This window comes from Pinus tabuliformis, chromosome 9 (assembly GCF_031772625.1).
Source record: "Pinus tabuliformis cultivar Carrire ecotype Pingquan chromosome 9, CPIR1, whole genome shotgun sequence".
Taxonomy (NCBI): Eukaryota; Viridiplantae; Streptophyta; class Pinopsida; order Pinales; family Pinaceae; genus Pinus; species Pinus tabuliformis.
Window position 1 is genome coordinate 231,980,472 of NC_142307.1, and position 25,274 is coordinate 232,005,745.

Below are 25,274 nucleotides of genomic sequence, written 5' to 3' on the forward strand. Positions count from 1 at the left end.
GTCATATTTGTAGATGCCATAGATAAATGGTTAAATATGCTAGAAGGGTATTTTTCTGTTTCCAATTGCGAAAACATTACTTTCGCTCTTCTCAATTCCGCCCCCCACGTCAAGGACTGGTGGGAAACCTACAGCGTGAAAAAGGATGAAAGTACAGCCTCACTATTTTTAGCCTCGCCCACTTGGAATTCATCCGAACTGCCATCAAGGAGCAGTACTACCCATTCGGAAGCTATGAGGATCAATACATAAAGTGGACCATGCTACGGCAGGGAAGGGACTAAGACATGCTGGAGTTCACCAATATTTTCCATACCCTTCGCACAAAGTTGGGTATCAAGGATTTGAAGCAGCATTTGATACTCAAATATCGCGGCTACCTGCACAAGTACATCCAGGAAGAAATAGAATTCCTGAACATCTCCTCGCTCGACATGGCATACCGATATGCCATCAAGGTTGAGCAAAAGTTTAAACAGAAGAAGCGAGACTTTGGATCTGCAAATCCGAAGCAAGGAAAAGGTGCCCCCAAACCGTAGAACAAAGGACAAAGCCAAGGCAATGCAGCCCAAGACAACCTGCCAAAGCTGCAAGCAAAGAACAACACCGTGAAGCCAAAAACGTACACAGGAAAGTGGTGTGAGTTCCACGCGAGTCCCATTCATAACACAAGCGAGTGTCGGACCAAGCAGTCGCTGGTGGCCGAGTTGAAGGCTTTCGAACCAGATGCATGTTCCGACCCTGAGTTAGAACCCGACAAGGGGAATGGAAAAGGGAAGCAAATCATTGATGCAGAGCCTAGTTCCATTATTTCCACTGCCAGGATCCACAAGAATGAGCCTGAAGATCCAGAGAAGGGGGAGCGTCATTTCACTCACAAATGTGGGTGAAGGGTTCACCACTACAATTCATTGTTGACAGTGGGTCCCAAAAGAACCTCATTTTAGTAGAGGTCGTGAAGTGGTTGGGCCTACCGACCACACCACACCTGCAACCATATAGTATTGGGTGGCTTCACCAAGGACGAGATCTCCGAGTTCACCAACAGTGTTGCCTTTCCTACAACATCAAACCCTTCACATACGAGGTATTCTGTGATGTTTCACCTCTGGATGTTTGTGATGTATTATTAGGCTAGCCATACTTGTGGAGGTGACATGTTGTGTATGAGTCAATGCCTCATGATATCATTATTTCTTTGTGTAAGTTATTATACAGGATATTGGAGGTAGCCCCACCTACCGCCACCTCTTTGACCACTGCTAATAAATGCAGCATGCTCATCTCCCAAACTAGGAAATTCATTTTATGTTTGGTTTGTTCCCAAAGTAAGGGGAAGATCGTCGCCACATCCATGACCCCCGCGAAGGGTTCCTCCATGCAGCAGCAACAACAAAGGGGTACGGTTGTGAAAGAACACAAGAACATCTTCTCGTCACCCACAGCGGTACCATTGCACTGTCAGGTCAAGCATTCATTCGTTCTGACTCCCAGAGCACCTCTACCCAATGGGCTGATATATCATCGCACCTTTATGAAAAATGACAAGTATGAGAAGCGACATGTTCCTTACGCCAGTACCAAGGTTGTGGGGAATAATGCTTTGGACCACAACATTCCCCCATTCCTTCGCTTGAACTGAATGTTCAATGTGGACCACCCTCTACCATGTTTCCCACCATTACTAGTGTTGTGGGGAAAAATGCCTATGCAGGACGATCCTATCCACCTAAGGTGTGACAGTGCCTTAGCAACAAACAGAGACAACTATTCTAGTATTCTTCCTTTATGAATTAAAAATGAAGAGAGATGGATGGACTAACCGGTGTCTTCCGTTTGTCCCTCGATCCAGTTTCTCTTCTCTTTGGGTGTTCACAGCTACTTTCCTTCTCGCTCACCCAGCTTTAACAGGTCTCTGCAAGATTACAAGAGAAGAACACTACACAAAGACATAGATTCATAAACATAACTAGTTCAGGATTAGAAGTAAACTAAACATACCAATGCAATCATACATCAAAGATACATCAGTATATAGAAGAAAACCAAGATAACTTTATTGATGAATAACAAGGTTCAGGAAGAGATACAACTCAGAGGGCTCCAATCCAGCATCTCCTTCCCAGAAAAATGGAATTCCTATCTTCACCTCCCTTCAAAGCATTAAGCACCCAATGATTCCAGTGTCAAACCATCAGCAATTCTTTGCAATAACAAAATTCCGGCCTCTAGATCTCATGGAGGAGATATCCATATATAGATGTTTTGGAGAGAGGATGAGTCAGCTTGAGATCTGACTAGTGTCCTCTCCCTCTGTCAGTTCTTGATTCCACTTGGAGGTTCTTGCTTCCACTTGGAGATTTGGAACCTCTTACTCATCACCAGTCGAATTCCCTGAGGCAAGTGTCATTCTGGAAGCTTCCTGGGTTTTGACACCTTGAGAAATGAGCTTGCCACATGTCCACTCTCGCTCAGCACAGGTAGCCAGTGTTGTCTTTGATATTCAGCGCAGGTAGCCAGTGTTGCCATTGACATTCAGCGCAGACAGTCAGTGGAGCCATTGACATGATTCTGAATTGACTTATTTTTGAGCAGTTTTTGGTGGAGAACTTCTGTGAATTGTTGTGGTTTGTTAGCCTTGTTCCTCTAGGGGTAGGAACAACATGTTTAGGGACTTTGGATCCCTTAGATTATGGACATTTCATGCTCAGTGCTGTAAGGCAAAAAAATGTCTATAACAGTTGCCCCCTAAAGTATGAGGTTGTTTATCGGGTGAAATGCTTTATCCAGGAGGGTCCGAAGTTCATCCAATGCTCGGAGGAGACCTGTAATAAGATACAATACAATACATTATTTTTCATACTGCTTTCATGATCTAGCTGAGGCGGGCATTCCCATGCTCAGCTTTATAAGTTCATTTTCTGTACATAGAACAGACAATCGTCTGATGGTAGACTGATAATTTTGATGAAATTATCATCCTTTGAGTAGGATGATCATCTGCTGCAATGATGTACATGTCAAATGTCTTTATCTTTCCTGAATATATATCGCCGCCTGGATGGATGAAACTAGATCTGGGGTCTTAAAACTCGTTCGATCTTCACTCTAAGTACAAGTCGATCCATGTGAGAATTGTTCTGAAGTCGAACATGGAAAGACATCGCCTGATTACCGGTCAATGAGGTAAACCGTTAACAAGCGCGAGAGGAATCACCGATAACGATAATGACCCTCAAGGTACTGCAGTACAATTCACGTGGTGTGAATAAAGGACTTGGCGTCGAACACCACGCAAAATCTTTCGGTCGAAGGTCATTGATGTATACCTGTCGCCGGAAGTGAGAAACTTGCCTTTGAGGCATGCAAGCTTCAAAGTACTGAAGGGGTTGTTCCTAGATCAACTTCTTGGATAATGAGCTGATGTCGACAAGAAGCGATCCGTCAAAGGAGGGCCTTAATGAATCCCACATCAGTGACACGGAACTGAGCTAATGATTTTGATGGAGGTGAAAACAATCTGTGACATATGATTCAGGGTGGCGGTCATGAACAGATGAAGGATAATGTATGGCAGTGGATGGGACACGGTTGACTCTTTTTGAACGACTTCTCTTGAACATATGGCGACACTGATGCGATGGATCGGTAGCATTACCCCAATTATGGATGGTATGGCGAGACCATGGTGATGTGACTGGTGAATGAAACAACCCAACCCGATTGTGGTATGGAGGAAAAGTGTCATGTTCAAGAGCGACTTGCTACCATCAAAGTTTTCTTGAGTTTCTCCCAATTTTTCCCCAGTCATTGCTGACCAGTACCTCTTTATTTTTGTCAAGCTTGAGGAGGATAACATATGCTTGTTCTATAACCTGCCCTTCAGGCAAGCCCATCACTATGTTTTAACGAGCCTAGCGATAGTGAAACTCGTTCTCGTCTAAAGACAAGTTTGTCGCTATTTAGTGATTTTAACGAGTCTAACGACAAAGATAACTCGGTCCTTTTCATTTTTATAGAGTCTGAAAAGGTACATAAAGTTAACTCCGAAAGTCCTTTTTCGTCATCTAATCCCTTTAGTCTGAAAAAGTATAAAACAATACAGAAGGGATGAGTTTTCGATAGTTTTAACGAGCCGAACAAAACAAGCGCTCGATCTTTTTGTGCAATAATCCCTCAAGTCCAAAAAGATTAAAATCTAGAGGAGGGATAGCACTTCCGGTCGCTTTAACGAGCTGGAAGGCCAAAACTCGGCAATCTTTTCATATTTTATGAGTCAGTGGAAAAGAGCTTAAAGAAGACTCGTCTTTTGAGGAATGAGTCATAAACAGGGTTAGCAGCTGATTCCAGGTACAGGTTGGAATTTTCCAATCACGGCAGTGTCACAAGGATGGCTAGGTGAAATCACTCTTCACAGCTGTTCCTCAAAATGGGTAAACAATCATATGGAGGTGAACGATCGGCCAAATGAAAAGTGGAGGTTATGGTGCAAACACGACCAAGGCTTTAATGGCAAATAAGGTTACATTCACAGTGGTTATTTACCGGGATAGGTTCATTTTTTAACAAGATTGAACGCGGAAAAACACTGCTCAAACTTATGTTTATATTTTAACGAGCATGAACTATGTGCTAAACCTGCTCGGATCTTGCGTTTATTTTTTAACGAGCATGAACTTTGTGCTAAAACTGCTCGATTATACCAGTCATATGATAAGAGTGTCTCATTGAAGATGCTATTTTTTAGGGAGCTTAGATCTTACGTAAGCTTTGCTCCGGATCCTTTCGTTATGCAAGTTCGGAAACAACTAATCCTACGAGTTTAAAGGGTTAGAGGTCCTAAAAATTTAAAAAATAAATAGTCGCCCCTTGCTTGCACTCCAAAAGGTTTGCATGCCCCCAGGCATAAAGCACGATTTCAAGGTTACCTCTACTTCACCTCTGCCAAAACATTTGTTTTAATGAGAGAGGCTTACCTCTTTCAGGTTACCCAAAGATTGTCTCATTCACAGAGCAAACAAAACATTTCTTCGGCGATGTCTACCAAAATAGACAAAGGTGAGTGACGTAGCCCGCCAACTCACATAACTTTGACAAAAGAATCTTATTCTAGAACAACCCTCTTCCTAGATGGACGGGGTACGAACTAGTCATATTCTCCCGCGGAAACCTACCCTATACCCAAAGTTTTCCTGCCGAAGCAGACCAGGATGCATGCCCCCTGGGGTCCAGTCATATCCTCTCGGATTACTCGCACTCATCAGGAGGACGGACCGTGGGTTGAGACACTTCTTGCGTGAAGAGACCATTTAGGGATGGTATATGACTATTTGCGATGTGTGATCCGGGAAACGAAAGTTGGTCCACGAGCTTGACCATTCTTCCTTCATGCAGAAAACACATTACTCTAAAGAGTGAGGAGACGAGGGCTCCCATGCAATATATATAGCCTCATCCAAGGAGTAGGTTATAATCCAAGGGTCCTTGAACGACCATCACGTTCATTTGAACGGTCTTCCCTTTCAATGTTATGGGAAAATTGGGGAGGATCCCTAAAGGTCGACTGGTTCCTTTATCAAAGCCTGATAGATTTCTCATTTCAGGCAAAAGCGCAGGCGAACCAAGCGCTTTCCAAGCAATAGAGGAAAGGATACTCACAGACACCCCCTCATCAATGATAGTGCCAGCCATTACCATTCTATATATTTTAACGATATTTCTGAATGGTATACTGGCTGGCAACCGGGGTCTGCCTAGTTGGTTCCAGTCGAACGAGACAACTAGGTTGCTTGGTGGTGGGACCGAATAGACGGCCGGATGTTGCTCTAACGAATTTCCCTCCTGCGATAAAGGAATGGGGGCATTGCCCCTGTTATCACAAAATCATGTATTGATGGCTGCTAATCAGTTAGACTCTCAGACCAGACTCTTGGCTAAGGATTAGCCTCCCTAACCTGAGAGGGCTCTCTCAAAACAAGCTACTGATTATGATTAACACTAAGAGGGCTAACTCTTGAAATGAAAACTTTAATAAACATGTTGGTTGGACAGACAACATAAGATTTCTCCCATTGGGCTCATGGAGTCAAACACCATTTCAGTAAACTATAAACTACTCATTCATGGAAGTCAGGGCATGTAATGTCCAAGCACTCAAAACATTTCTCAAATGAACCTCAACTCATAAATATACACAGGAAATCTGAGCAACTATGTGAATTCAGAGTGATTGCATATCTATAGAGCTGTAAAACATAAAGGACAATACAAAACCACACACATCTTGAGCATCTAAACAAAGTATGAATCCTGAGTAGAAAAAGTAGTCTCTTATATTACTGTAACAAGTATTTTACATAAGCCAATATAAACTCTATTTTTTCATAAACATCCAACCCCTTTTACATTCATCCTTCAGCTCTATATAGAATACTTACTCTACCTGATTCGAGCTCCCCCCTCCAGCGTGAGGGGAGCTCAATAATTACCTATGATGATACCTACTAACTTTTAACTAACTAATAATTACAGTTGCCTATTAATCGACAGCATTGGAATCCTAAAACAATTAAAATCCTAATTCTACATCATGCTGGACATAACATTTATTACAATTAAGATTCCTCCTTGCAGCTTTGACACCTGGCTTTCTCTTCGTTCAGCTGAGATGGCATGATGTGGCATAAGATGGGAAATTAATGTCCCATGCTGGCTCTGAATACCGAAGGCTTTGATCTGTTCTGTATTGACTGAAAATATCCCTAAATTTTCTGTTCTGGTCCCCCATCACCGAGTATGCAGCAGTGGATACTTTAATTCTTTAATAACCCAAGAGAATAGGGTAACACCATGCTCCTGATATGCTGGAGGCTTCCTTGGTAGACAGGTGTGACACAAGAGTGGATACAGAGTTGACCATTAAAACCTCCAATTCTCTAGGAAGTGGACACTCCCCCGCGCAAACATCATGGCAATCATTTTTGAGACACTGAATGTGATCTTCCCCGCCAGCAAATTTGAAATATTCTGGCATGTCAGCTATAGTTACATAACTGAAAACAGGCCAACTTGATTTCAGAAAGAATGAAAGTATAAATTACTAGTAGAGAAAATTGTAAGTGTAGCCAGTTGCGATGAGTGAAATAACTCCAATGATCAATGTAGACAGCAGTGTTACATTCAGAAGTAAACCCTGCCCCAGGTAACCTGCTAATGTTATTGTACCATCTGCAAGCACTCGAGCCAATGTTCCAGCTTCTGTGGACAGCAAACCACCGTTGTAGGCCCCTCGTGCTAACCTTGAGGACATGACCTTTGATAATAAGAAAAGGTTCACACCTTCAAGAACTTCTGCAGATACAAATGTGATAAATGCTCCACTCACATACTGTGCAACTGAGTAGGGGAATATTATATTGAAGCTTAGCAGGATACCAACGCATGTAAACACTTCAGCAGCAAATAAAATTTGCCTGCCCTCAAACATGTTGCTGATATAGTTGCCAACAACAACATTGACTGGTAAAAGTGTTAATCCAAGCAATGCAAGGAATATTGCAACTGAGCTGGTAGTATGCTGTGACAACACTCGACTCAGAAAACAATATCTCCATTGCATACTTGAGCATAAAATATATCAAAACTTGCACCTTTACAGGTGGCGTGACTAATTTATATGCCTCAACAATTGAACTTGCAGGTTTTCGACTGTCTTTTGAAATACATAATAGACTTGCAACCTGTGGATGGTGTAAAGACCTTGGAGGATCCCTGAGAAAAACTGTTGGCATGAAGCAACCAGCAATTCTGCATTCTCCTCGAGACCATACTCAATCCAAAGCAGCAGAAAACCTCTGTTTATCCTCTGTAGTCAAAGATACTCTAACCATATTCCTTTGGCTTAAATGGACATTTTCATCCGAGCATTAGCTGAGAAATCTTCAAGATTTAGCCGATAAGTAAGACTACCAAGAGTACCAACTGCAGTTTGCATCACTTTGTTCGGTGGTTGCTCATGTGTGTTTGTAAAGATGTTCCTTGTTGCGCTGACTTCCTTTGTTCCAGGGGCCACACCAACAAGATAGTTTGGCTCAATTTCATCTGAGTTCTAGATATGATCATAAGGGTCATCTGGATATCGTAGGGGATCCTTACTTCTGGAACCAAGATTTATTCTTGCAGTAACCTTCAAGAAGAAATCTTTCTCAAAATCTATTGCACACATTTAATCATTGAGAACGCGCAACTCTAATTGAAACATCTAAAACACACACATTAATTACACTAGATGTTGTTCTCAAGATAATTTCTTCAACATATATATCTGTTGCAGTTGCAATTGTTATAGTGATTCAACGCGTGGTGTCAAGATAGAGGTCGAACTTTGGGTATAACTGCCATATAGGAATGTTGCTCTAACAAGTTACCGTGTCCTCTCTGTAGTATTCAAGGCATAACAGTACTTCTTATTATCTGCTGGAAAATATCTTAAACTCTGGTATTGTCGACGGGTTTCAGTCGAAACATTGATTTTTACTGCCTTGCCACTTGTCACAGTTCCCACGTCAGGAATCCACTGAAGCCCAGTGGTATTATCAGTGAAATAAGCAGTACCTCCATTGACAAGAGCTTCGGCAAGGCATTTGAGCCCTGGACGCGGAATTGAACGCACAATCTGGATCCACAGCATTACTATGTTTGTCCAGAAGTGCCCTAAACTCTTCCTCGAGGCAATCCATAGCCTGATGGTGAATATTTTCCAAGCTCTCCTCCACCAGGTTTAGGAAGGCCAGTCAAAATATGCTTGAAAGCATTCTCAGTTGCCATGGTGGACATTTTCCGTTCGACAGGGCTGAGAACGGCAATGGATGATCTCGCGTGCGCTCTGAGCCCGTGATTTAAATTCCAGTGATGAAACCCTAGCTAGCTCCGGAACTACGACTGATCGCCTGCGAAAGACGAGGTATTTAAAGATTTTTCGACCTGAGAACCGGTTGGAAAACCTCTGAGTTCTGCAACTGACTGAGATCGAGTAGAAAACGGGGAAGATGCCGAAGAAAAATTGGATTCTATCAAACCTTCTCTGCCACCCGTTTGCGTGGAAAAAGAACTCTTGTAGAGCTAGGCCACGAAGATAATGAACTACATCTCTCTCTGTCACTTCATCAAACACCTGCGCCCAAGACATAAATACTATTCCATGAATTTGCCACCTGCCAATAATCGGTTTCACCCACAGCGGAAAGAAATCTCCACCGTCCCATTTGTATAGACCTCAGCCATGATATGAAAGCGGTGCTCCCATATAAACCCGTGTATTGACACATATCACTATATAGTGTCTTGACACCTGAACGAAGCACTAAATTATCCACCACCACAGTCAACAACTAAAGAAGTGGGACGTCCTGAAACAAAGGAAGTTAATACCGCATTCTTTGCTAAAAATAGGGCTGGCACCTTGTGACTTTCAAACATAAGCTCTGCTGCTCTCTCCCTTTGTTGTTGTGAATTGGAGGATGGTTCAGCTAACAATATAGGATGCTCCTTTGGGTCAATTAGCAAGCGCTCCCGAAAAGCATGGTCCCATCTGCTATCCACAACATCCCAACCAGCAACAATACCATCCTTCAGAGCTGGAATCACCTCCATACATAGTGCCGAGCGCCTATAGATGAGATACACCTCAGCAGTTGTTTCAGCAGTATATAATTTCTAACCATCCCATCCCGCAATGTTTAACTTTGCATCCATTCGTTGATGAAGCTATGAAGATCCTTATGCATCAATTCTGTCACCAGACAGCACTACTTCTGTCTTTATCTACAAACGAGTTTAATGCCTTCAAAAGATTTGAGTGCACAAGTTTAGACATTGCAGAGACCACCGCTTCCTTGAAATCACTGTCGCTGCTCTCATCTGCAGAACTCTGTACAATAGGCATGCTAGGATTTTGGACCTTCACTGAAAACTCGAACAAATCCCCAATTTCGTAGCACGCTACGAAATCACCTAAACAGGTAGCGCTGCGAAACTGCTAAAAGGATTCATGCGCTGCGAAAACACTTTGTCCTTAAGCTAATCTGAGCAATTTTTGGAAACAGAATTTTCAGTGATAACAGCCCCCTTGTTCATCAGAGTCAGTGTTGATGAAGAGAATTTGGACGGTGTCCTCTTTATTCTCCTTTGTGACAGTGTCATTCGAAGATAGAGCCTCTGAAGGCAAAACCGGGTCAACTTCCGCCTCAACCTTTTGACTTTCGTCAGGTATGGATTTAGACGGTTCATCTTCAATGACAGGTGCTTCAGCTGACCACCTAAGCGGGCCAGTCGGGTTCTCGACTAGTGAAGGACTTGGCAGGAGTTTTTGATATCCAGGAGGAAGTTGCGCTCGTAAAATTGGGCGATCTTCCAAAACTCTTTTTGCCTCATCTAAGAAGGGACAACGGTGGATGGCATGATTGCCTTCACACAGTCTGCAGGGAAATTTAGCTTTCCCTCTCTATCCTGTGGCTTCACTTCCACTAGTCGACAGTGTGCAGTCAACATGGCTATCAGAGGTCAATGCTACCGAATTGTGCAAACGGGGAGACCAGTACCTTAGTATCCGAGGGATACAGGGACAATCTCTGTGGAAGTGGTCTCCCTTGCATATGACACATGGCGATTTAGGCCTGGTCAGTGCTGTGTGTGGATTTTTGTCAGACGACACTTGTTTGCCCCCAATCGCCTTTGGCTCCTTCTTCTTCTTTTCTTTCTTCTTCTTCTCCTTCTTCTCCTTAGGAACTCGGTTTTTTGTTCTACCAGTTCCGTCAAGCGAAGGGGAAGGAGGAGAGGAAGAATTATATGAAGTCGAAGGCTGGTGGGAAACTCTGGTCTGGTCTAACTGTTGACTCGACTATTCTGGAATGGTGGTGTTCTGAACGACATTGGTTGAAAAGAGCCAGACTGGTAGGCCAATTGTCAGTCCTGGAAGCGACAATGTGGCCATGTGGGGCGCACCAACATCTCCCCAAGAGGAGAAGGGACTAGGATTTCCTCCAAGGGGAATTCCTTGGTTGGTGTGCTCCATCTTTTCAACCTAAAGATCAATGCGGGAATAAAGGGTGATTGTTCTGTTTAAAATAAATTTTTTAACGATGCTTTAGACACAACTTGCTTTTTCACTTTTAAAGAGTCGAGAAAAAGCTAAAGATGACTCTAGTCTCCTTCGATGTTTTAATGAGCCCAAAGTGACAAATGGTTGGATGGAATTTTCCGTTATAGAGTCTAAAAAAGGCCAAAAGGAACTGCTCTGGAGTTCTAGGTAGAGGGTGTGCCAAACTTTTCACAAAACCACAGAATACTTTTTAAGGTACGGGCGGTCAATCTTCCTGAATGCTGTGTTCAATGCATTGCGATAAGTAGGGCGGCCGACACGGCTTCCTAAGGATAAAGGTTTTATGCCTATAGGGGTCTCCCAATATATACTCGACGGTACGTGGGAGCACAATCCGTACTGGCGCTATCGTCCCTCAGGAGGAATCACCCACCATCAGCGAGATCGACAGTCACCAGGCTTTACGACGCCGGAACACGTCTCTAGCCTAGACCTCTATGTTGTGCGTTATGTTGCAAAGCGTTGTTAAGTTCATTCGTGATCCAGATTTAAACAGGAACGCAATAGATTACATAGATAACCATAAATACAGAGATGCGATAACCATAAAAACAGAGATGCAACAGAAATAATAATATGCGATAACCATAAAAACAGAGATGCCGCGGAAATAATACTTCATTTCATTAATGGAGAATACTGAAATATGCTTACAAATAGAAATAACCCAGCTAGGGCGATGGTAGCTTATCTCTGAGAAGAGATGTGTCGGCTACATGCCTCTGAACTGTTTTCAACTGTGTTACAATGAGGCTCGAGGGCCTATTTATTGTTGAGAAACAATGGAAAACCCTTCACATTCCAAAACCTAACCCTAGAAGATGAAATGCCAAATTGTGGGCCCCGTTTTCGGGTAAGTTGGTACATCAACTTCCTGGGGTCGCGAATTTGTCATACTATCTCCGTTTGACGTGCATGATAGCCCGTTGGAAAGATCTCTCCGAGGACTACAACGGAAAAGATGATTTTTATCAGAAAAATCGCTGGCGGTGGATTTCCCAAAAAACGTCGTTTAGGGCCTCACACGGCTCCGGAAGTTTAGGACCCGAAAAACTGCTAAAAATAGTAAACTGTGCTATAATTAAGGAAACTGAACAAAACTGTAAGAAGCATTAGAGGGGATCCAAGTGGAATTAGTGGGTGGCCACCAATATCCACCTGGATCAATTCGATTTATTTTAGGTTGATCTTTTTAGAAGTTTTCCTTTTTGGATCACCACAAGATGTATGATACAATTCCTAAATGCAGTCTAAAGATGATAAGCAAGCTTTTCTATCTTTTCAACAATGAAAATCCTAGCTACAAAGGGAAAAGAAAGACACCATCTTTTCTCAAAGAGCAATCAGCACACTCTAATGCACTTTTCCTAAATCAAGCATGCAAACTATCAAGATGCAAATGCACAATGCAGGTGTTTGTTTTCCGCTTTCTTAATATTGATGCCTACAAAGAAAGCTTTTTGTACAACTTTGAATTTACTTTTAAATGACAAATACAAATAAGTTTACTTTTTCGAAATCAGAAAGAGTAGAAGAGATTACAACACTTTGCGACTTTCGAAATGAACACTTGTTTCAACACTTAAAAGAGACAAACTCAAACCAATAAGCAAAATCAAATGTATAATCAACTGTAAACAGCCAATGAACTCTCTCCTAAGATCACAATCAACAGATCTGAATCAAGGGCTACATGATGATTATTTCACTCATGCAAAGGAAAACTGTAAATGGCGCCACAAACACATAAAAACACTCACAGTCTTTTTGTACAAAAGGAGGCGGAATTCAAGCAAAGAAAAGGAGTTATTAGACTGGTACCTATGCTGGTTACAGGCTGCAAAAAAGAGAGATCAAAACAGGGCAACAGAGAGCAGAGAACCCGAGCTGCACAAGGAAAAACTGGATCAGCGCAACCTCAACACTGTGGTTTTGACATTCATCGTAGGTAGCCTTCACGGGACCTGCGTTGAAATGCAGAATGCCTTCACAGTGGTCACGCTGAAGGAGAAACTCTCATTTCTCACTGGGTTCTGGGTCACAGATTGCTAATTAATCAACGGTTTCAGGCCAAATAAAAGCAACAAGTAAGGTACAATCAAAGGGATGCTTTGAGGGGGTATTAAGATCTATCACAAAGGATCATCAAATCATTTGTGAGTCTATTGTTTAGATCATAGACAAATCCAGTGATTGGATCAAGGCAGCAACTGTCTACTTTGCAACTGAGAATAGCAGAAGCAGTTCGATTGTTGCTGTTGAGTCTATGAAACAAACAATGATAGAGACAAAAATAAAATGACTAAAACAAATATCCCCAGTGGAGTCACCAATTTGTTGTGGGGAAAAATGCCTATGCAGGACGATCCTATCCACCTAAGGTGTGACAGTGCCTTAGCAACAAACAGAGACAACTATTCTAGTATTCTTCCTTTATGAATTAAGAATGAAGAGAGATGGATGGACTGACCGGTGTCTTCCATTTGTCCCTCGATCCAGTTTCTCTTCTCTTTGGGTGTTCACAACTACTTGCCTTCTCGCTTGCCCAGCTTCAACAGGTCTCTGCAAGATTACAAGAGAAGAACACTACACAAAGACATAGATTCATAAACATAACTAGTTCAGGATTAGAAGTAAACTAAACATACCAATGCAATCATACATCAAAGATACATCAGTATATAGAAGAAAACCAAGATAGATTTATTAATGAATAACAAGGTTCAGGAAGAGATACAACTCAAAGGGCTCCAATCCAGCATCTCCTTCCCATCAAAATGGAATTCCTATCTTCACCTCCCTTCAAAGCATTAAGCACCCAATGATTCCAGTCTCAAACCATCAGCAATTCTTTGCAATAAAAAATTTCCAGCCTCTAGATCTCATGGAGGATAGATCCATATATAGATATTTTGGAGAGAGGATGAATCAGCTTGAGATCTGACTAGTGTCCTCTCCCTCTGTCAGTTCTTGATTCCACTTGGAGGTTCTTGCTTCCACTTGGAGATTTGGAACCTCTTACTCATCACCAGTCGAATTCCCTAAGGCAAGTGTCATTCTGGAAGCTTCCTGGGTTTTGACACCTTGAGAAATGAGCTTGCCACATGTCCACTCTCGCTCAGCGCAGGTATCCAGTGTTGGCTTTGACATTCAGCGCAGGTAGCTAGTGTTTCCATTGACATTCAGCGCAGATAGTCAGTGGAGCCATTGACATGATCCTGAATTGACTTGTTTTTGAGCAGTTTTTGGTGGAGAACTTCTGTGAATTGCTGTTGTTTGTTAGCCTTGTTCCTCTAGGGGTAGGAATAACATGTTTAGGGGCTTTGGATCCCTTAGATTATGGACATTTCATGCTCAGTGCTGTAAGGCACAAAAATGTCTATAACACTAGACACATCAGAGATTGCATAACAACTCACCAGGGACCAGCAGATGGAGGAACTCAACGCAATGGGGACCATTGCTCCCTAAGGGGGGAGGAATGATCCAAGTGGATGTTGGTGTCCACCCACCTATCCCACTTGGACCACCACAACTTTGTCTTTTAGTTTTTAAGTTTCCGTAATTGTAGCACAATTTACTATTTTTAGTAGTTTTTTCGGGTCCTGAACTTCCGGATCCGTTTTGAGGCCCTAAAAGGCGTTTTTTGGGAAATATAGGAGCAACATGGGTCCATGGACCGATGTGTCTCTTCCGAAAGTTATAGTTCTCAAATAGATCTTTCTAACGAGATATTGTGTGCGTCAAATGGAGATCGTATGCCAAAGTTACGACCCCGGGAAGTTGATGTACCAATTTACCCAAACAGGGCCCACAATTTGGCATTTCATCTTCTAGGGTTAGGTTTTTAGATGTTTAGGGTTTTCCATTATTTCTCAACAATAAATAGGCCTTCGAGTCTCATTGTAACAGAGTTCAGAGGCATGTAGCTACCACATGTCTTCTCAGAGATAAGTTATCATCACCCTAGCTGGTTTATTTACATTTTTGTTTGTAAGCATATTTTAGTATTTTACGTTAATGAAATGAAGTATTATTTCCACTGCATATCTGTATTTATGGTTATCTCTATAATTTGTTGTGTTCCTATTTAAATCTGAATCAACACCATCGTTGAGGAAGGAAACTTGGACCAACAGTAGCCCACACACCAAACACATGACCAGGAAGCCAACCACAATGTGAGTCCAAATGAAATTGGAGAAGGCATAGAGAACATATAAATGAAGCAGGAAGATATCAGTGACATAGTGGAGGAAGAATCAATAGACGAGGCCTAGGAGGAATGGACCGATGCATGATTGCGGAAGTATGGAAGAATCGTGGCCTAAAAGCCATTTTGGAGTACATACACAAAATAGAGGGAGCATACTTGCTCCAAGAAGATCATAAACAAGCCACCACAAAGAGACAACATGGAGACCAAATAACAAGGGTATAAAGTCCCACATTCCAACTGAACAATACAATCCCAAAGGACCAAGAAGAAAAAGAGGTAGGAAAAAAACAAGTCAACTACTACAAGAACTCAGAGAGAAACTAATAAATGATGGAAAGGTAATAGCACTCATCCTAACTCAAGCTCTATCTCAATGAATTTTATCTCATGGAATATCAAATCTCTGAATGGACCCCAAAAAGAAAAAAGAAATCCTTTTAAGGAAAAAATAATAGCAAGCAAACCAGAGATTTTGCTCACCCAGGAAACAAAAATAAGAATAGAGGACATACCAAATCTTCAAAACAAATGTTGAAATCACTACAACTAAATAGCTAACGCTACATGAGGCATGGCAAGAGGTTAGTTAATTCTCCAGAAGGATCAACTATTTGAGCTTATAATCTCAATGGCTACCAAGAAATCTATAACCAAAGTCTTGCAAATAATAGGATCTCCTAAAATATTTTGTGTTAACAATGTTTATGGACCACCCATAATAGATGATAGAATCCAAATGTTGAACACCATAAGGAAAATCAATGATGAGTTTCCTTACCCTCACAAAATAATAGGTGTATACTTCAATATGATTCTTAATCTATCAGAGATAAAAGGAGGTCTCAGGGGACTAGAAAGGCATGCAAAGGCCTTTAGGAAGCCATGCAAATAATGAAATTGGTGGATGTACAAACCATCAATGGTGTTCACACTTGGAACAACAAACATGGTGGGGAAAGAAAAATAGCTTCTCATCTTGACAAATTCCTCATTTCAAAATCCATTTTCCTTGCAACCCTAGAGATTAATAGCAGAATCCTTCCCCATGTTGGTTCAGATCATTGGTCTATCACCCTAAAAATCCATCTCTCAGAAGCCCCCAAGAATAGACCCTTCTGATTCGAAGCATTCTAGCTGGATTGTTGAGAAATCTAGGGCAGAGGGATGAGTTGATTTCTCTAGAAATGATAACTGCTTATGATGCAAATTTACTTAGTCTTTTATTAACTTCTTTATTTCTCTTGATTATGTTAATGTTTTCTATCATCAAATAGCTACCAAATCATAAATAAGCATGAGACAAGGGACACAAAATGTAGGCAATCATCCAAGACCAAAACCTATCCAACTTGAGAGGAAAACCTAAACGAATTCTTCTCTCCCTCTCGACTAGGGAGGATATACCGATTCTGTTGAAGGAATGCACCCATTCCTATAAAATTGATGTACCCAATCTCCCTCTTAATTAGGGACTTGACCAAGCTCCCTCTTGATCAAGGACTTGCTTTCAACAACTCTCTAGGTGGAGATCATGGGATAAATAGCTGCTTGTAGGACTTCCTCTTTAGATGTCATGAACTTATTCTTTAATATCAAGCATACATATTTTGGGAATTCTTTGTAGGGAAAAAATATCCATCACTTTCATTCATGAATCATTTCATCCATGTCATCCTTCCTATCATCATTAGTTCATATATAGCCTTCAATCATGCCTTTTTTCCTTCTTCATGTCATGTTTTTATTAAGAAACTTTCATCCTACCACATGATCCTTAGTTGAGGAAGATATCCACAACTCTTCCCTTGGTATTGCTGCAATAGCCCATCCATATATTGTTCAAAAACATTAAATTAAAATTAACTTTATGTTGGTATTTCATCATGACATCTCCTTCTTCACATCAACATCCTGCATATGTATTGACACATCTCCAAAATGATATACAATGTCAAGGATCTCTTCCTTTTTCAGACTTCAACGAGATATTTTGGGACTTATTTTTAGGGAAAAAACCATCCATCACTTTCATTCATGAATCATGTCAGTCATGTCATCCTTCCTATCATCATTAGTTCATATATGGCCTTCAATCATGCCTTTTTTCCTTCTTCATATCATGTTTTTCTTAAGAACCTTTCATCCTACCACATGATCCTTAGTTGTAGGAGACATCCAAGGCTCTTCCCTTGGCAACCCTACATTAGCCCATCCATATATTGTTCAAAAAAATTAAATTAAAATTACCTTTATGTTGGTCTTTCATCATGACATCCCCTTTTTCACATCAACATCCTGCATATGTATTGACACATCTCCAAAATGATATACAATGTCAAGGATCTCTTCCTTTTTTAGACTTCATCAAGATCTTTATATCTTTCCATGGAGATATCATAGTCAAATATTTTAGTATTTGGATGTTGATTTCCTTTTTAATAGTTGCATGATCTCTTCCTTTCTTTCTTCACACATTACTTTCTAGGAACTTCCAATCATAGTTCTTCTAATTTTTGTCAACCACCTCATATTTCATATGAGGACATATTATGTTGATTTCATCTAGTCAATGTGTGAACCACGCCTTCTGCATCCTTCCAAAGAAGGAGATCCTTTCTTTTTATCATGCTATAGAGGTAGAGAATTCATCCATGATTCTTTTATTTCATGAATCTCATACAAGGTGGAATTCTTGGTGAAACACTTGCTCCTTTCAATAGGTGAAACTTCCAGTGAATATTCTAATGGCAGATCTTGATTATCCTCTTCTGGAAAATGCTCCTCTTGAATGATGTATGATGAGATTTTATACTATATGACTTTCTTCTTCCCATAATTACTACTTATGCTTTTATGAGGTTACCAAGAGTTACATCCTTCTATAGGTCATTGCCATGGACTTCTATTTCAACTATCTTTCATGCTTCTTCTTCTAAGATAATGTCATGAGCTATTGCTTTCAATCATATGCTTCTATGAGCCATGATGAATCCTATAATTCTTCTTAATAATTTTTACCATGATAGCTATACAACAACAACAACAAAAACTTGAAAAGTACTAGGTGAGGAAGACTATCTCAATCATAGTAGAGATATTTTACTTCCTCTTTCTTAGATTTCATCTTTTCAGATTCCTCCACTTCTTCAGTGATATGGGCTTCTTCTCTTCCTCTTTTTTTGTTTTCCTTCTTGGGTTTAGGACAATCTCTCTTTTATTTCCCATATTCTTGACATCCATAGCATTTTACCTTTTCCACATTCTTCTTTCTTTTCTGAGGACCAAATTTCCCAAACATCCACTTTCTCTTTGTTATAACAACACATGCTTGAGATTATCACTTTATCTTAGATCATATTTTTCCTTCAACTTGGTTTCTTCTATTCTACATAGTGACCATATATCCTTGAATGGAGTAGATTCCTTCTTCCCATAAACGATTGATGTAAAGGTACCCCATTCCTCTAGAAGTGCATTTAGTACTATGGTAGTCATCTCCTTGTCAGACATTATTTCACCTAAATATTGTAGTTGGTCCCTTATTTAAATTATCCTCATAAAGTATGAGGTTATTCCTTCTTCTTTTGATATCCTTATCTTGTATATTTATTGTCTTAATGAGATTACTTCTCCTGCAGTGCTTACAGAAAAAAACTCTACAAGTTTTTCATATATTTACTTTGATGTTTCTAGTTTAGATACATAGGGAATGAGGGGATCCTTGATGGATTCTATGGGAATCCTTTGAGCCCTTACTTCCCCTTTCATATACCTTGCAAGATCTTGAGCATCTTCCTTCGGAGGTTTAGTGATTGAGCCCTTAACATGTTCCATGGCCTCATTTTCTATGAGTTTTAGATCTTTCATCTTCTTCCATACAAGAAAAATTGAAGCCCCAACCAATTCGTTGCTTTCCTTGCAAAAAGAAATTTTGATAGATTCAGATGTAGACATAAATGTACTTACTTGTGAGGATGATCCTTCAACCTGTTTCCTTCTTGAATTTGATTATGATATAGGTAATTGAAAACTTCTTCTTGATGAAGATGTTTTTCTTCAAGAGTGATCCTTGTCTCCAAAGAGCAGAGATCACCTTGAAATATTTGATGATGATGAAAATGTCCTTGATCTTGCTTCTCTTGGATGAGAAGACTTCGAGTTATTTTGATTTGTAGATCTCTTCAACTTGAATAGAGGTGGGGTTTTTGTGGTCTCTTTCCTTGATGATGACTTGAGTGAGGATCCCAAGAATACTTCTAGTGTAGACTTCTTCTTTGATCGATCTATGGTTTTGACACTTCTAAGAAGATGATGTAGACCTTGTCTTCAAGATGCCTTGAGGATGATATGATATTATATATGCTTTGATGCCCTTCTAGAAATTCAGTCCTTGAATGCTTGAGTGTTCCCTATTAAGTTTCCCTTCCTTGATTTGTCACCTTAGCTCTGATCCCATGTTGAGAAATCTAGGGAAGAGGGATCAGTTGATTTCTCTAGAAATGATAACTTGTGATGCAAATTTACTTAGTCTTTTATTAGATTTTTTCTTTCTCTAGATTATTTTAATTTTTTCTATCATCAAACATCTACCAAATCATAAATAAGCACAAGACAAGGGACACAAAATTTAGGTGATCAGACAAGGCCAAAACCTCTCCAACTTGAGAGGAAAACACAAAAAAACTCTTCTTCTTATAGAATCTTCAAGTGATGAATTCCAAGACCAAGATCCTTTACCAATATTCCTCTAATACCAAGTCACCCTTGCCCTTAAGTCAAAACATCTTCTTTCTTGACTTCAAGTTCGACCTCGACAACACTGTAACTTCGTCCTTCCTTGCTACAATTCGAATTACCTACAACTTCTGTAACTTTTCAGCCCTAGCTTCAGAAACCCTAGGTCACATGAGATAGGAGATAATGGAGAGATCTATCCTCCTTTTCCTTTGCTATGGTTCCCTTTCTTTCCTAGTGAATTCAACCTTCAAACTAGACTTTGTTGACACCAATCTTTTAACACTTTTATGTGATTGTAACTCGACCTTTCTGTAGAAGATTGAAACCCTAGAAATATTTGTACGTGTGAGAGAAGTATCCCAAAACTGATCCCAAAAACTTTTATTTTCACTCCAGACAGAAAGGGTCTTACCATGTTTCTTCATGTCCTGCCTTCCCACCAAACCAAGGCAATGCCCCCAAGGCGTAGGCTAGCCAGTTGAATCTTGCTCTTGTCTGAATCGATACTCTGCACTTTGCAATAAACATCAATTTGTCTGATCTAATTGTCCAACTTTTCTGCATTCAACTCTCCATCATATATTGGTAAATCAAATTTAACATCTAGTTTAATCAAAGATGCTTTCTTTTTATGTTCAGGGCTATTAGGAGGTATGAGAAAGCTTTCTTCTTTCCCTTTTCCTTTGGAGTGGTCATGGAGGAAAGATTCTTCTTCCCCCTTATCTTGTTTGGAGCCTAATGATTCCTCATCTTTGTGTTTTCTAAAGTCCTTATACATTTCTTCTACCATGGACCTCATGGCTAGGAAACTATCTATAAATTGAGGGTCTGGCCCCAAAGGACTTTCCTCTGACATCTTCTTCTGAGGATGGACTTTTCCAATTTCTGGGTTAGTCTCAACGAACTCTCCTTCTCCTAATTTAAGCTTTGATCTAGTTAGCATTCATCAGCTAAATCCAGCACAAGCTTGGCTAACCTTAACAACCTATAGCTCTGATACCACTTTATCTGAAATCACCCCTAGATGACCTCAAGAAATTAATGAAGGTATTACAAACTCATGTGTTGGTGTGTGTGTCTATGTTATCTTGTGCAACAGATCAATGAGATTTCGAAATACACAGACACTTGAAACAGTAAGAGATCATAGTAAGAAAAACATAAACACAACAAAATTTAATAAGGAGTTCACCCAATCCTCCTGGGCTACATCTCCTAGTCCAGCCTTCAATGGTGGCCTTTTCATTATGTTTTAAAAGAAGAGTCTTACAATATGGAGCTCAATCTAAGTCTCACTTGACAGAGGATGATCAGTAGGATGGCTCTTGGCATTCCCAAGTCCTTAGCGTTCACAGACTCCCCTTACCGAATTTCGACCTCAATTGGTCTTTGTCTACTCTATGTTGCCTTTACTCTATTGGTCAGCTCGGCTTCTCTGTCCTCTCCAATTTTTCCTCTCTTTCTGTGTCTCTCGGCCTTTGGCTTCTTCACTGCATTTACAATTCGTTTCATCTGAGCTGATTTTATGAGAGTATAATTATTCTTGAGCTTATTAGCTCTTACAAAGTATTTGATTCCATATTTAATGATTAGATACTTGTTCTCAACTCTATAGAAAATAGCTTTTCTGTCATACAAGTAAGGACTTCCTAAAATAATTCCACATATATCCAAAGGAATTATATCTAACTCAACCTCATCTACAAATGCTGACCCAAAAGAAAACTTAATTTTGCATTGTCTAGTCACTTGTAGTTGTGCTTATCACTTAACCAACCTAATGGGTATGGTTTCTTGTGAGGTGTATTCAGTAATCCCAACTTCTTTACAATTGCTTCAGAAATTAAATCTACTTGTGAGCCACTATCAAACAAAGTATCAATCTTTTGATGTTTGGAAATAACTCGAATATGGAAAAGCTCATGGCTTTTTCTCTCATTTTCTTCATCAATAGTAGATTGTGCAGAATTACTAGTATATGCTTTATAATTCTTACCTTTTATACATGTGGCTACAATGGTTGTTTCATCTCCTGAGTTCGACCCCAAATCTTTCTGAATAGCTGCAGCAGTCTTCTTCTTCTTGCCCTTGAACTTCTTAGGTCTCAGCTCCGAATGCAGGATCCAACAGTGCTCATCATCATGCCCCTCCTTCTTACAGTGAGTGCATGAAGACTTTCTCTTTTGTGCAGCGTTAGCCTTCCTCGCTTTCCATTTCTATTTTCTTTTCTCCCTATTCTTGCTTGCAGTGGGTTGGGATGATCCCCCAACTTTTGGGTTCCCATTCTTTCCTCTAGCTTCTAGATGCGTAGCTTGAACAGATACCTCATCTAGACTAGTGGGATTAAACATAAGGATAGTGTGCCTCATGTAGCTGTGCAGACCACCTATGTACTTCAACAGAGTATCAGGTGAGTCTAATTAAATTCCTAGAATTAAAGCTCTCTTCCTAAATTCTTGGGTGTAACTTTGTACACTTTTACCTTTCAATTGGTGAAGAGTTTACCAACTCATCATGGCTTGCTGCATGTAAGCCAGTGGATAGAACTGCTTTTTTATTGAAGAGACAAATTCACTCCAGACAGAAAGAGTCTTACCATGTTTTTTCATGTCAGCTTGGGTCCTGCCTTCCCGCCAAACCAAGGTAGTGCCCCCAAGGCGTAGGCCGTCCAGCTGAATCTTGCTCTTTTCTGAATTGATACTCTGCACTCTGCAACAAACATCAATTTGTCTGATCCAATTGTCCAACTTTTCTGCATTCAACTCTCCATCATATATTGGTAAATCAAATTTAACATCTAGTTTAATCAAAGATGCTTTTTTTTATGTTCAAGGTTATTAGGAGGTATGAGAAAGCTTTCTTCTTTTCCTTTGCCTTTGGAGTGGTCATGGAGGAAATATTCTTCTTCCCCCTTATCTTGTTTGGAGCCTAATGATTCCTCATCTTTGTGTTTTCTAAATTCCTTATACATTTCTTCTACCATGAACCTCATGTCCAGGAAACTATCTATTAATTGAGGGTCTGGCCCCAAAGGACTTTCCTCTGACATCTTCTTCCGAGGATGGACTCTTCCAATTTTTGGGTTAGTCTCTACAAACTCTCCTCATAATTTAAGCTTTGATCTAGTTAGCATTCATCAAATAAATCGACCACAAGCTTGTCTAACCTTAACAACCTATAGCTTTGATACCACTTGATCCGAAATCACCCCTAGGTGACCTCAGGAAATTAATGAAGGTATTATAGACTCATGTGTTGGTGTGTGTCTATGTTATCTTTTGCAACGAATCAATAAGATTGCGAAATACACAGACACTTGAAAAAATAAGAGATCACAATAAGCAAAACATAAACACAACAAAATTTAATAAGGAGTTCACCCAATCCTCCTAGGCTACGTCTCCTGGTCCAGCCTTTAGTGGTGGCCTTCTTATTATGTTTTTAAAGTAGAGTCTTACAATAAGGAGCTCAATCTGAGTCTCACTTGACAGAGGATGATCAGTAGGATGACTCTTGGCATTCCCAAGTACTTAGAGTTCACAAACTCCCCTTATCAAATTTCGACATCAATTGGTCTCTATCTTCTCGATGCTGCCCTTACTCTGTTGGTCAGCTTGGTTTCTCTGTCCTCTGCAATTTTTCCTCTCTTTCTGTGTCTCTCGGCCTTCGACTTCTTCACTACTTTTCTGCCTCACTGTTTGTTCTATCTCTATCAGCTCATGACTTTAAATCCAGTTCGTTCCTTCGACTGTTCATTTCGGCTTCCCAGCTCTTGGGATCACCTGCCTCTGTCCGCTGGGACTCGTTTGCCCTACATCAGCATTGCTACGTAACACTTCGTAGAGAGGTGGCCACTTGTCTCCTTGTGAATTGAGTGTCAGTTCTTCCTGAATGGTCGTTTTTTTTGTTATTTCCTAGATGTCTACGAAACGGATCCTTCTATCGTTTCATCGGCCAAATCAAACTTCAAATCTTATGCGCCATAGTTTATTTCTCCCTCAGACCCGGTCATCCATAGGCATGAACCTCCACCGTTGATCTGGAGCACCTAGATCCTACGGTCTTCGCTCTTATCGCACAGTTGAGTTGCTCGACTATTAATCCATGATGTAAGCGGTTTCTCTCTCTCCCTACTGGACACGCGTCACTCGGTGTATGGAATCGCTGGGTCCTCGGCCAAACCTGCTTACCACCCGAAATGCCTGCGATATTCTACCAGTTTTGAGCGCGGGACCCACCTTGTCGGTTTTAGCGCTTTCCCACAGTTTTTTGGTTTCCCTTGTGACTGAGCGCTCGGGGCCTTTCCTTATCGAGGGATTTTTCCCAGTGCGCTAATCGCGTATCAGAAATAGCCTCCATTTCTAGGTCAAAGCTTCCCAATTGCTATTTTTGCACCATGCGCAGTCTCCAAGGGCCAACAGTCATTGTGCTTTGACCAAAGGTCCTCGTTGCTCCATGCTAGCTACAAATCGCCATTACTCAGAGGTTACTTCTGATAGCTATACGATTTCTTGAAGTCTGTCATTCATTCTTAACAATCATGGAATTGTTTGAGGATCCAATTCGGATCATTGACTCTAGTCCAACTTGATCTTAAAGAATATTGATTGCTTCATTGAATTCCAACTTGTTGGAGGTGCTTGGACTTGGTCTTGGATGATCTTTAGACTCTTTACAATGAATTAATTACATATATAACATGCCCAAATGGGTCTTCAATACATGACATTCACTCAATAGACTCTATGACTTGATGACCAAAACTAATAGCTCACATTGGGAGCTTCATCTATAAAATAAAATAAAAAATGAGCATGAAACCCATGACTCAAGCATAACATAAATAATTTTATTTTTCTTCTTTTCATCAATTACATAAAATCATGATTACACATATCATTATGAAGACCAAACCTAGTTACATATTTCAACATGGACCACCCAAACTTCTAGAGCAATTTGAAGGAATGGTGGAACGAAGCTCCTCCTCAAAGAGGCTCCCAAATGTATCGATTTCAACATAAATTAAGGCACATCAAGAACAAAATCAAGCAATGAAATAAGGGAGTTTTTGTAACATCCTCACAAATAAAAAAATCTAGAGAAGAAGATAAAATATCTTCAACAAAAAATCATCCAACAGGGACTCACAAATCAAAT